The following is a 13,497-nucleotide window of genomic DNA, read 5'->3' as shown; positions in this document are numbered from 1 at the left end:
AGGTCATGTGAAGCAACTTACTATGGTCATGTGGAGGTCATGCGAAGCAACTTACTATGTTTGAAGGTTGTCCACTAAGTTGGGGTTGTATGGATTTTTACTATGGTTTTTGGGAACCTTGTTTTTACTCATGGTAATGTTTTATGGTTGTACTTTGAGCCCCCACGAGTCCATATATTGAGGGGTTAAGTTGGAGATTTTAGTTTTTTAGTTTGTAAGTTGAAGATCAGAGTGAGAGGAGCAGACTAGGCTCGATAGTTGAACCTGATTATTTTTAGAGTTGGTTGATGATTTCCTTGTAGTTCACTCTTGCATATGTATTGATATTATATCAATTTGATGATTTGTAATCATATTTGAGAGATTGTATGTTGCCTTTAAGGCTAAAAGAATTATTATTTCAGAACAACATTGTAATTTATTTTCAAGAAGATTAATAGAAACAATAATCATGGCTTGTAAATGTCCTATTTAATTCATTGTTGTTTTGAAGAATTAATGTTAGAGAAGTACTCTACATTAGATTTAAGTCTGAAAGTCAATTGTTGACATGCATGTATGTGGTTTGAGAGGGAGAGTCTCCCTACATTAGTATTTCATGCCACCTACTACCTCCTACAAAAGAAATCCAACTCACATAGGCAATGCAACTCCTCATATTTGTGTAATGTTTTAGTTGAGATGTGCTTTCAACTTGTGTGCCATATTAAGGATATATTTGTCATCGAAGACAATGCATTCAATTTAACAAACCCACCAAGTGTCGATGTGTTAGTTTGACAATAGTATAAAAACAAATCGTATGTCATAGAGCTTGATGTGTAAGGAATTTACACATAATTGCAATTGTACTAGTCTTGAATGACATTTGAATATCAAGGGTAACCATGCAAATACTTATACCTAGATAGAGCTTCATATGTGAGCAATTGTATAGGTTTGAAATGGATGCTTGCTTTTCATAATTGCATATAAATTGCAACTCTACTATTCTTGAATGACATTTGAATATCAGGGGTAATTATGCAAATACTAATATTTGCATGTAGGGGCACATTCATGGAAATATGTGGGTGTAGATGCATTCAAAGACCAGCACAAGAAACTGTATATCTTTGTTTTCCTATTTGTATGCAAACTGGAGATGGGCTAGGCACATCCATTGTATACTTTTTAGCTACATATTGTTTTGCATTTCCATTCCCAAAGTTGTCAATTTGTGAACATGCGTTAAATTAAATTCTCTCTGTGTTTATGAATTGTACGTGAATATAAAATCTTACAAAATCACAAAATAAAGTGCTTTCAATATGTACACATACTCTAAAAACAAAACCCAAAATTTTAAATTTCACTTGATTTTATTATACACATATTGAGGAAAACTCATCCACAAACACTCACCAATAAATTACAGCATAATAAGCAAATTGACATATTTTATAATACAATGAAACACTAATATAAAAACCAAAAACCAGCAATTGTATCCATACTCCCAAATTTCAAGATTAACTTGCAATAAAATTACTTGTAGATGTGGGATACACTAGAGGTCAATTGTATGGGCGTTTATATAATACAATGAAACACTAAAATATAAAAAACCAGCAATTATATCCCTACTCCCAAATTTTAATATCAACTTGCATTATAAACATGTGTGGATGTGGGATCTAGTGGACGTCAACTGTATGGGAGTCTATGAATAAGGGTACTACACTACATCTAAACATAGTCACTACAAAATGTGGGAACATTAGCAAGGACGAGGTCTCCACGTTGTTCCTTGAGTTCAATATTCATCGGCCATCTCCTAAAGCCTGGTGGATCATTGATGGAGTCATTTCTTCATTTTCAGGGAGCAATATATCTGTGCTTCTCCGCTGTGGTGTTAGTGCAATAGATAGGTTTTCAGAATCTCGAGAAGCCAAATGGTTGTTGTACTGCCAATCTGTGATGTAACCATGGCGAGAAGCAACAGGAATTTCGTCCAGATCACCAGTCAGCATTGCTACTACTCGAGACATTGATGGGCGTTTTGTAGGCAAAGCTTGTGTGCAAAGAAGGGCTACTGCAATTATTCTGAGGACTTCTTCTTCTATGTAAGTTGGTCTTAGTTGAGGATCCATCAATTCCAGCAGTCTCTTTTGCTCATGCAATTGCCAAGCCTACAATTTGACGAGTGGGTGATGGTCATTAGTAATGACTAAGCTAGACTAAAACTATAATTACTGCATATTGAAGAAACTTTGCTAAATTAGTACACACCCATTCCAGAAGGTAGATACTCTCTTCTGGCAAGCTTGTCTCTGTATTACTCCTTCCGCTCACCACTTCTAAAGCAACAACACCAAAGCTGAAAACATCAGCCTTTTCTGTGGGGTGACCTCGCATTGCATATTCTGGAGCCAGATATCCTCTTCAAACACAAACACTTTCCAATCAGATTATGCGAAAGTAGACATGGGAACTTCAACTGTTTGTAAAAGCTTCAACATGTACAATAGTTTTATTAATCAGCCCTAAAAAAAAAAATTGCGTTCATGTAAAAAAGAAAAGAAAGCATTTGTGAACAGATAAACAAGATTGTGACCCGGAAGAATATCTCATTCACATAGGATCTTACAACATCAGAACATTATACTGTTTGTATAAGAAAACTTCATCTCTTTCACAAAAATGAAATCTAATACTCAAGGTAATCTTACATTGTGCCAGAAACTCTGGTACTGATATGAGTTTTGGTTTCATCAAATAGCTTAGCCAATCCAAAATCTGCAATCTTAGGGTTTAGAAAGTTATCCAATAGGATGTTACTGGCTTTGATGTCTCGATGGACTATTCGGACACTGGATTCCTCGTGAAGGTAAGAAATCCCATGTGCAGTCCCAATGCAGATGTTGTGTCGAGTGGACCAGTCCAGGTGGATTTCAGATCTTTTGTTGCCTGCGATTTAGCATACATGAAACTCATATATTTGTTGCTATGTTGTGAATGAGTACAAAATAACTCTTACAAATCAAGTGGTGTGGCCATATTGTTACCAAATAAAGCTTGTGCAAGACTGTTATTTTCCAGACATTCGTAGATCAAAATACGGTGTTCTCCTTCTACACAGCATCCATGCAATTTAACGAGGTTCCTATGTTGCACTGCAGATATTACAGTTACTTCATTTATAAACTCATGCTTTCCTTGCTTAGATTCAGCTGACAGTTGCTTCACTGCTACTAATTTACCATCTGGAAGAATGCCCTATTATAATGCCATAGTGCAGCACAACAAAAATCAGATAAATTTTAAAAGCAAATTTAAAGATAAAGAGAGATTTGTAATTAGCATGAAACATGAGAAATAATTGCTAGGAAACATAAATTACGAAGAATGTTATGTTTGCTCTACGGAGTTTATATCTGTACACAAATTTAAAACAAGTGAATGCAAATACTATAATGCACATTAACATACCTTATGAACTGTACCAAATCCTCCCTCGCCCAACTTATTTTCTTCATGAAAGTCACTTGTCGCATTCTTCATGTCAGCATAGCTGAATATGTTTGGTTTTGTCTGGATTCCTTCAAGTGGTGATAAAGAAGCAAGATGTGGTGGGTATCAACACCATTATGAAATTCCTCAAAATCAAAGTCAACTCAATTGGGAGAAAGATACAATTCATGAAATTGCACTGCCTAAAAGCTCTTTCAATTACCTTCTTGTTCCTGACCACGTGCTTCTAAGGACTTTCTGACTCTCCTCCGCCAGGAAATGATAAAAACAAGACATGTCAAAACAGCAGCCGTTACACCAAGAACAGTTCCAATCACTACTCCAGTCTTGCTTTTCTTTGGAGTGGAGTTGGAAGGTGGAAGATTCGATACAGTAGCATTGAATTCTATACACAATAAAATTTTCTGGTTTAAAGATGTCTAGGGTTTCCAATATGCATTTAATGTCGTAAATTATGTAAATAAATTTGCAGGCAACTGCTAAAAATTGCATTTTACTAAAGCGTTGCTCGTTTCTATGCATTGTCCTCATCCCAACATAATTATGCTCTGTTTACATCTTTAAATTAAATAAAGAGAGAAGTCACGCCATTTTTTTTTTACCAGGTGTAACACTTATGGCTGATATTAAAGGTCCATAGGTTCCTTGTTCTGTAATACAACACGTTCCCTTCCCAGCCCAGAAAAAATGGATTTCAAGGAAATTTTCAGTCACATTTGTCCTGAAAGATTGCTCAACTGCTACAAATGAACCTCCTGCCTCCTCTTGTATGTTGAAATTTGTTAATACTTTACTCCCCTACAACATCAGTGGACAAAAAGTTGTAGAACTGAGGTACTGTGCAAAGCTAGTATTTACCAAATGAGAAAATAAAGAATCCAAATGAGATTGCATGCATTGTGATTGCCTAAAATTTTTTTTCGATGTCATTCGCACTTGACATTTGTAAACAACAAAGGACCATAACAGAAAATATGCCAAAAATTATCTGTAGCTCCCTTTCCCCATACAAAACAAGAAAATACATAGACACTGTTTGAAGAGGAAATAGAAATCAAATCATAATTAAAGTGGGCTACACATACCTGAACAGAAACATCAAAAATGCGTTTACCAAGACTTCCAGCTTTGAGTGTCTAGAATATCTATTTCAGCAAACTGTAGTTTTACTGTAAATTCTCCATTTTCAAGCCCTAAACCATAGTATCTTAGTGAACTGGAAGATAAGCGTGCCGTTTGGTAGAGTTCTGTATCTAACATATTCGTGAATTGAGATTGACTGGATTGTGTAAAACTAGCTGCTGGATTGTCCAGAAAAACTCCAGTATTGCTGACTCCCCGCTTTTGTGTATCACTCACATAAAATGAGGCAGCATCAAGTGTTTCATTATCAATTTCATAAGAAATTCCAAGCTGGGAAATCTTTTGTAAGCTGCCACAATTTATTGCAAATTGAGAATCTGAAAATTTTGAAGTCAAAATGTTAAATTAACAAATATTCCAGCACTCCTTGGACAAGAAAACAAGAGGTTACATTTCTTTTTAATGAGGAAAAACTTTATTACAATACCAAACTAAACTGAATGCTTCATTTCATAGGAAGCAACAGCATCATTGTCATCTTTTTAATTGTTATTGGTTGATAGAAAATGGTTGCTTTTTAGTTTGTTTCCCAGAAAGAACTGGTCAATTTGCTTCTAGTATGTTCTTCTTCTTCCTCCCATCTGATCCTCTGGATTAAGAATACAGTTTCAATAAATAAGAAGATTCAAGGTACATATTTATTTTCTTTTTCCACAGAAAACTAACTATTTGATCCTTGTGGTCACAACTCTAGAGATTTTGTAAGTACTGAAGTCCTGCAAGTCTATCTTCTTGAAGTCTGTAGAAAATTAGAAATGTGGAACATGATGCCTTTACACTAATTTACCTTGTGTAAGTCCTTATTAGTAACTGTGAAATCCTAGAATGAGACACTGTGACTGAAGTGCACTTGAAAGACAATTCCCAGGATATTTTTTTTGTTCACTGGTACCAGTAGGAAAAGTTTTAGCCAAATGAAAAGGATAAGGAAGAAAATGACAAAATACAGAATAGCTTCAAAAAAAAAGTTGCTCAGAACCTGTTTTGATGAGCTGTAGAATCATTAGATTGAAATTAAATTGGATATGTCTATTATGGGGTTCTTCTACCCAAACATGACAAGTGAATTTGAGGAGCTTTGCATTTTTATGACGAATACCAAGGAAGAAAGTCCCTTAAACTGCCTCTAAGTGCGGAAATTCCAATGACTCAAAAGGAGGGATTTGGGGATCCCAGCAATCCATATCATTGTCCTAGTTTTCAATTGAAGCAACAGAAGAGATTTAGCACGTGCATAAGAGATTGGAATGAAAGATAATGTAGTAACAGTTCTTGATCTCCCCGTACTTCAACTTCAAATAAACTTTGGATATTGGCTCAACAATAGTCTGGGCAGCCATCGCCATTCTTCTTTCCAGTAACTTCATCATTGACGACATCACAATGTTTCAACTGCATGCCCAGCAACTTCCTTTAAGCGTACTTCCAAATCTGACTGTTGCCTCCATGTTGGGAATGTCGGGTGGATGATGAGTCGACTGAAGATTGTGAAATTAACGGTTTCAACTCCCTCATTCTTGTCTTCTTTCAGGATGATCATCTTCATCTCTGCTCATTTCATCATCAGTGACTGCAGGTTTGTCTGGGGATGATTTTGACAAGTGTCACTAGAAAACCCTATTATTACTTGAGTTATTCATGTTTCATGATTTCCCCAAAGCCGATAATGTTATGTTTACATTTATATTATGGGAAGGTTAATTTCTTTATTTGAAGAATTTCACGAGGGTGGGTCTCTATTAAAGCATCTTCTGAAAATAAAAACATTTTGGGATCGAGTCCCACAATCAAAAACCTAAGGGACAAGGAAGATATCGTTGCTCTGATTATTAATAGCCTACCACCATCTAATGAGACTTTTCTCAAGCCTCTGAACCTTATTAGTAGAAAGAGAGATTTTGAATTTTGACTTTTGACAAGGTCAAATCATACTTGTTGGATAAAGAATAACGACAATAGTAGATAATTGAAGTTTCTGAACTAGTTCAGAAAGTTCACTTGTTGCATGGTCTTGGGTACAAATTATAACTCCTTCCTTTCACATCACAATCATGTTGAAAAGTATGGTGCGTCTATGGTTAGAAATTTAGGTATGTTAATAATGATGGTAGAAAAGATAGTGCGATCTCTCATAATGAAACTATTGTGGTGGATACTATCGAGTGTTTCATCCAATTTGAAAATCGATGTATGTATTACTTGATATTCATTTTTGTTGTTAATTTGTCATCGATTGTGCATTGAATCTAAATTTGTAGTCATTTTGAGTCAAGCATCCAAGGTGTCATGTCTTGACCTGATCCTTCAATGGTCACATATGGTTAGAGGTCGAGATGAGCTACTTCTAGATGATGGTGACAATTATTTGGAGCAATCAAAGAATGCATTGGAAAATAAAAGAAAATAACATTATTTTTATATGAATCACACCTATGAGTAAAAGGCATTCAAAGTTGTTCCAAGGTCATCTCCCATCAACAAGAAAAGACAAAACAAGTGTAAGCCAACTCATCAACTAACGAAGCCACGATGAAGAATACGGAGCACATATATGAGCTACAGTACAAGTGGAATTGTGCCCAATTGTGCCCATGTGAGAAGAAAGACTAAATGAAAAATTTAAAATATTTTGTCATCTACAAGGATGTAAAGAAATCATGCCATTTGAAGACAAATAAAGGTGATACATTTTTTAGAATTTTTTTTTAATCTTCGGGAAATAGTGGACAAAAGTCTAAAATTGCACCAAAATTTAGGAGTCTCTTAAAAGCACAAGTGACTTTGCCCCTATGTGTGAGGAAGCAACATCCACATCGACGTCCACACAAAAGATAAAGTATCTATTTAGGTACCCTTTTTTATGAGTAAGGGCATTATCACTTTTCATAATTTAAAAGAGAGTGGTAGAAAGCATATCTTCAAATTTTATGTGGGACCAAGCCTAAATAACAAGATGAAACAACAAAACAAGACCTAGAAAGGTCAAGCCCAAACAAGAAGAACCAATAAAGTCACTAGGCAACAAAAGATACACTATCAAGCCAGATAGCAATCATCTTTAGTTAGAAAGGTTATGAAATTGGCAATTCTAAATTATTTGGAAGATGCTTGGTCAATTGAGTTAGCACTTGTAAAACAAAAAATAGTAATATTGAGGAATTGTTATTACATTAAGTTAGTTAGCACTTACAAATTTGTTGAACAAAATAGAGTCAAACAACTTATTTATTTAAATTATACATTTTTATGTGTTTTCTCTCATTTTATATTTAGTTTCATTGAATCGTGGTATCTTCTCTAGCTATTTCCTTTTGGGCTTTTGTTCATTTGCCTACAAAAACTGATTTAAAGTTTGATATTATCATCTTTTCCCTACTACAAAAATTTAACTTTCATAATATAATTTGTTATTGCTAACCAGCTTGAAAAATAATATCTCCACCTCCTAGGTGTAAGGTCCTATTAACTCCTCAATACAATTGGATATACATAAAATAAAATAACTTGAATAACTTACAATGTGGAGTTCCTTTATTACAAGGAAAAGTCCGTTGAAGGCAAGCCAGTCTACTTGAGGCAAGTCTACAGTAAAAAAACATTGCCATCGACTTGAATGTATGGTGTTCTTCATGCTAATTTAAAGGAACAATTTATATCTAGGAATATAATAAATAGATGTAGGTTTAAGCTTTGACATATTTTTTTTGAATTCATACACAATCTAACCTAATGTATCAGATTAAAAAAGAATAATGTAAAAATTTTCCTTTTATGTAGTAGAATGTGAACAGGTGTGATTGTAATGTTTGCTCAATATTAAACAATAAATGAATATTCTTAACCATTATTTGTATTGTTTATATCCAAGTAATTTCCTACATCTGCACATAGAGAAAATTAAATTTCACATGTTGCAAAATGAATCTATAGAAGAACCTTGTTGGATATAATTCCCAACAAGAAAGACATTTATACTCGACAAGAGAAGGTGCATGTATTAGACAAAAATGAAAGTAAAAAAGGTATAAATAGAGGAAAAGTAGCAAAATAGTAGACTTTTATCAGATCAATTACTAAAGAGTTTGAAAAGTCTAACTAATGACTTGGTTTAAATAAAGCTATCCACTTCCCTTGACTTACGCTTTCAAAGTTGTGTCATTGAACCAGGTTGGAAGAGTTCCATTGAATTGATTGTAAGATAGATCTCTGGGACATAGGACATCAATACTAAAGTAAGTCCAAATTACAGGTAAAAGTCAAAACTGAGATTTCAAAAAATAAAGAAACTTGGATAGTTCAAGATTGTGCTTCCATTAGCCCAATTTAACTATAAACGGAAAAAAAAAAAAATTGAGTACATTGATGTTAACTCAATGATCCTATTTTGAAACATATAAAATAAAAATTGCAAATAGAAATACCAAAAAGCAACAAATACATCTTCTATGAAAGCATAAAATATGAGAGAAAGGCTTTTTGATTGATCTTAATATATTGGTCACATGAGGGAGAGCTCCTAATGAAAAATAAAATGCTTTCATTCAAGAAAACAATTGTTATCAAAGGACTTAAAAACCTTCATACAATGTTGGCTACTAATCCGTGTGTTAATGATATTATTTGACACACATTATGCTTGCTAGCTATCTATTCTGAAAATGATTCATGGGCTACTAATCTGTGTGTTAATGATATTATTTGATACATCTTATGCTTGCTAGCTATTTATTCTAAAAATAATTCATGATAATTTTCATACAAATACAAGTTACATCTATTGAAGGTTCAACATAATTTTAAAATTGTTTGTGGTAATTTTCCATACAAAAACAAGTTACTTCTATTGGAAGTTTATATGTTGATTTGCACACTTGTATTAGAACAACTTAATTTAGCTTACAATTTCCCATACTTAGAGAAGGTGATAGTTAAAAATTAAAGACGCGGTTAAATGAAATAATCAAAGAGGATTTTACAAATTCTAGTTAACACCTAAAACAATTCTATAAGAGTGTCAATGTTTCATTAAATAAAAAAACATTGATAGTCAAGAGCATAGAAACAAGCATTCCTTCCATTAGAGTTATATGTACTCTACATCTCAATTATATTTTCATTGACTCCTCAAGGTTCAATAGTAATTTCCATCTTTCATAACTCTTCCAAGCTTTGTACTATTTCCAAGTTATTAAGAATTTACTAAACATTGTGTCTCTTTTACTTGTTATGAGTTTGATGCTGATGACTAGCTTTAACAAGTGAACAACATTGCAAGAGAGATTTGAGATGCTTTTGTGATTAAATGAACAAAGATAATATATTTCATATATGACAAAGAGACAAGCACACAAAAAACTATAAAATATTATTTTCAATTTATCTCATTACTACACATGCACTACACAATAATATGAGATCTTTCCTTTTTGCCCAAACAACATTGTAATTTTTGAGAAAATAATATAACTTTCAACACAAATCCATTACATGCAAATTCTTAATACATGTGTGACATCTAAATGGTTCCACCTACAAATCAAAGAAGGTAGATCTCTCATTATCAAAACCTAATGTCCATAGGGTTTCTGTCCTAGGAATTAAAGAGCTAAGAAACATCTCAAACTCCCAAAAACAACTTTTTAAAAATTATACTTTAAAACTCACTTTTTAAATAACAATCCTTTTGAGTTTATTTTATTTTTACCTTTTTTTTTTGGCACTTTAGTAACTTGAAATTTTGAAATTCACCTTATTAAATAATTAATATAAGTTATTTTTAATTTTAATTTTAATTTTTTGCCAACTTAATGTTTAATTATTTAATTATTAAATTATTTTCCGCACATCTAGTCAAAGTTGTGAAAAATACAAAAATAGCCCAAAGATGAATTTTGAATACACCAACATACTTTGAAGCTCACTAGAGATCAATTTTAATTAAAATTCACTTTCCAAAAATAGAATATTCCTACTCTCAAAATATTGAAACTCCACCCAAAAAGAATCAATAGACTCAACTTGATTCCCCTAACGCAACGACAAAAACTAACACAACGACAAAAGCTAAACTCTATTCCAAAAAGGATGGTACTCTCCAAGAAAACTAAAGCAATTAAAAATGTTGGAATGACCATGAATGGGGAGATTAAACTATGTGTGAATAAATAGTATCCAAAGGGAATTCAATGCTTCTAACATTTGTGGTGAATTGAAAGAAGGAAGTTGGATCAATTTAACCTCACTAAGAAAAAGTATCAAGCACTTGGAAATAGGGTAATAGAAGAAAGTAGATAAAAAAAATCACCAAAATATTTATATATGTAATGTCCCTTTTTGGTAGCAATGTAATAATTGATTAATTATTAATTTATTTAATAATTAATTAATATTATTTAAAGTTTAAGTGATTTCTTTTTAGGAAAATAATTTATTTAGTAATTAATTAGAAGAATCCGTTGCTAGAAAGCATTATTAAAAGGAGCTTTGGAATGCAAAAGACAACGATTAGAAGAGTTTGGAGAGTTGTGGCTTTTAGTAGGTTTGGGGACAAAAACCCTCAAGTCTAGATAGGTTGGGCAAAACCCAACTTGATATTTGTAGTGAATTTGTGAGGAGTTCACATTTAGATTCCACGAAAAAATTTGTATATCTTTTAAAAAGATAAATTTCAAATTTTAATTAGTATAAATCTTAGAGATATATTTTGTTAAGTTTCAATTTGAAGTTCTCTTAGTGATTTATTGAATTAAAGAATAAAAGTTATGATTTGATCAAACAGATATTATTCTAGGAGTATATTTTACTCAGCCTCAATAACCAGTGTGCCGGAAGTATTTGGGCAATGATATTTATAATTATTCCAAATCATCGTGTACAGGTTATTATTATTTAACATTTAATATTCGGCAAATAGATTATAATAAATCTGTGGACATATTTAATCACCGGACTTAATGAAATTTATCTGAAGAGGACCCCTGGAAAAATATTCGGAAAGCATTTGACAATGACTTAGGAATGATGGAAAATTTAATATTATAAATGAGCCAATTATTGTAAAGTTGTGGATGTTTATTTATTTTTATTAAAATTATAAATAGAAGACTGTCAGATAATACATGGCATATTTGTCGAAACAGTACCATAAACAGCAATACAAAGCTGTAGACCATTACATAATCAGCAATATAAAGCTGTAGAATGTAGGTCATTAGATATTGCATACATAGCATAACTCGGAACCTGAAAATACAAGACAACAGCTGTAGAAAGACTAAAATGACAGCTGAAAGAGCATACCAACTATTAAACGTGAAAACTGAAAGAACACAAGCAGTCTGAGTTTTAATGATACCAACAAAGACATGAAAGCGCAGCTTGAGTTTCAACGGCACCAGCAATGACATTAACAATCCTGCAAAAAGACCAAAGGCGCTGAGCAATGAAACAAACTTTATTATTTTGGGTGATTGCGTGGACCATTCCAAGTTGGCGTGAGTTTATAAGGTGCGATTCTACTTATTTCTGGCGGATTCTCTTCATCCTGGACACAACTTCATATTTACGGCTGGAGCATTGCATATCAAAACTAGGAGATTACTTTGGCGTAAGCTTCGTTCAATTTTCTGAAAAGAAGTTTGGAGATCGTGGGTTTAATTCAGGAAAAGCAATATCTTTATATGCTGTTGGATGTGAAGTTCCACTGACTACGTTGTTAACAGCACAAAAAGGTCAGATTCCTATTGCTCGGCACAAAGTTTATATAATGTGCAATCTGTTTTCTGTTTATTGAATCAGTGAATATCTTTGATAAGCATTCGTTCTGGATATCTGTTATTGAATTTCATTCTGGTTATTCGTTATTGAGTTGTTCTGATTGATGGTAAAAATCTGTATATCACATTTCAAGTCACGTGTTTATGAAAATCAATTTCTCACAACTCAATAATTATTCGTCAATAATATGCAAACTGTTTGTTTAAATGTCCATTCATTGAACTTCGGATGAAAGACGGGAAATTCTGTGTTTAGCAATAGCGGAGGTTATTACAATATAAAAAAAATAGTACCTCCAACAATTTGCATAGTAAGTTGGGCAGTAGAAATATACTACTCAAACTACACTTCCTAAATAACATTAAGTTAAATATTTAATTTAACTTTAATACTTTAACATAATTTTAAAAAATATCTCAAAACTCCATAAGTCGCCAAGATATCATCACTTTAAGCAATCATCAACTAACTAAAAATAGTAACTCTGCCAACTGATCAAATCGGTGACTATACTGACACTTACTACAAATAGTAAGAATGGAAAAATTGTTTGAAGTCTCTCTAGACAGTGTCAAATAACTCCATTGAACCTTTTGAGCTCACTGGTGACATCGAATTACTCCTCTAATCAAGCTGAACTGCACTACAAGAGAACCCGAAAACGGGGACATTACAATGGCATAAAATTTCATAGAACTACACCCTTTCATAACTATCCTCTAATTATTTGAATTAGAGAAATCCCTAGATTTGTAAATGAGGTGGAAAATATGGTGCAACCAAGTAGAAGGGATCTCGAAATGAATCACCCATTGAAAACATGTGAAATGGGGCAAGCAAGCGAATCCACATCATATTTGAGAAACTTAGTCTAGAGGCCCTCACAATTAGACACTTTGTTATAGGAAAGTGTTGTGACCTTTTCACACATCACCCCATTGCAAATGGGGACCCCCTCTTTTTGCTTAGTAGTCTAGTCATTTGCTAGGATTTAGTGTTTCTGGCAGTAATTTTGAGTCTTGATAGCGAATTTGTTTTTAAGGATGAGATCAAGTCACCTGTCCT

At 33.1% G+C, this 13,497-nt stretch overlaps 1 pseudogene; it reads right to left on the bottom strand.

The window, feature by feature from the left end:
• Window positions 1–1,422: 1,422 nt before the first annotated feature.
• LOC131078447 (probable LRR receptor-like serine/threonine-protein kinase At1g56130) overlaps window positions 1,423–13,497 on the bottom strand; it is a 59,797-nt pseudogene continuing 47,722 nt past the window's right edge.

Source organism: Cryptomeria japonica, chromosome 11 (genome assembly GCF_030272615.1).
Source record: "Cryptomeria japonica chromosome 11, Sugi_1.0, whole genome shotgun sequence".
NCBI classification, from domain to species: Eukaryota; Viridiplantae; Streptophyta; class Pinopsida; order Cupressales; family Cupressaceae; genus Cryptomeria; species Cryptomeria japonica.
Note: the sequence above shows the minus strand (reverse complement) of the source record. Positions and strands in the feature narration are given on the sequence as shown.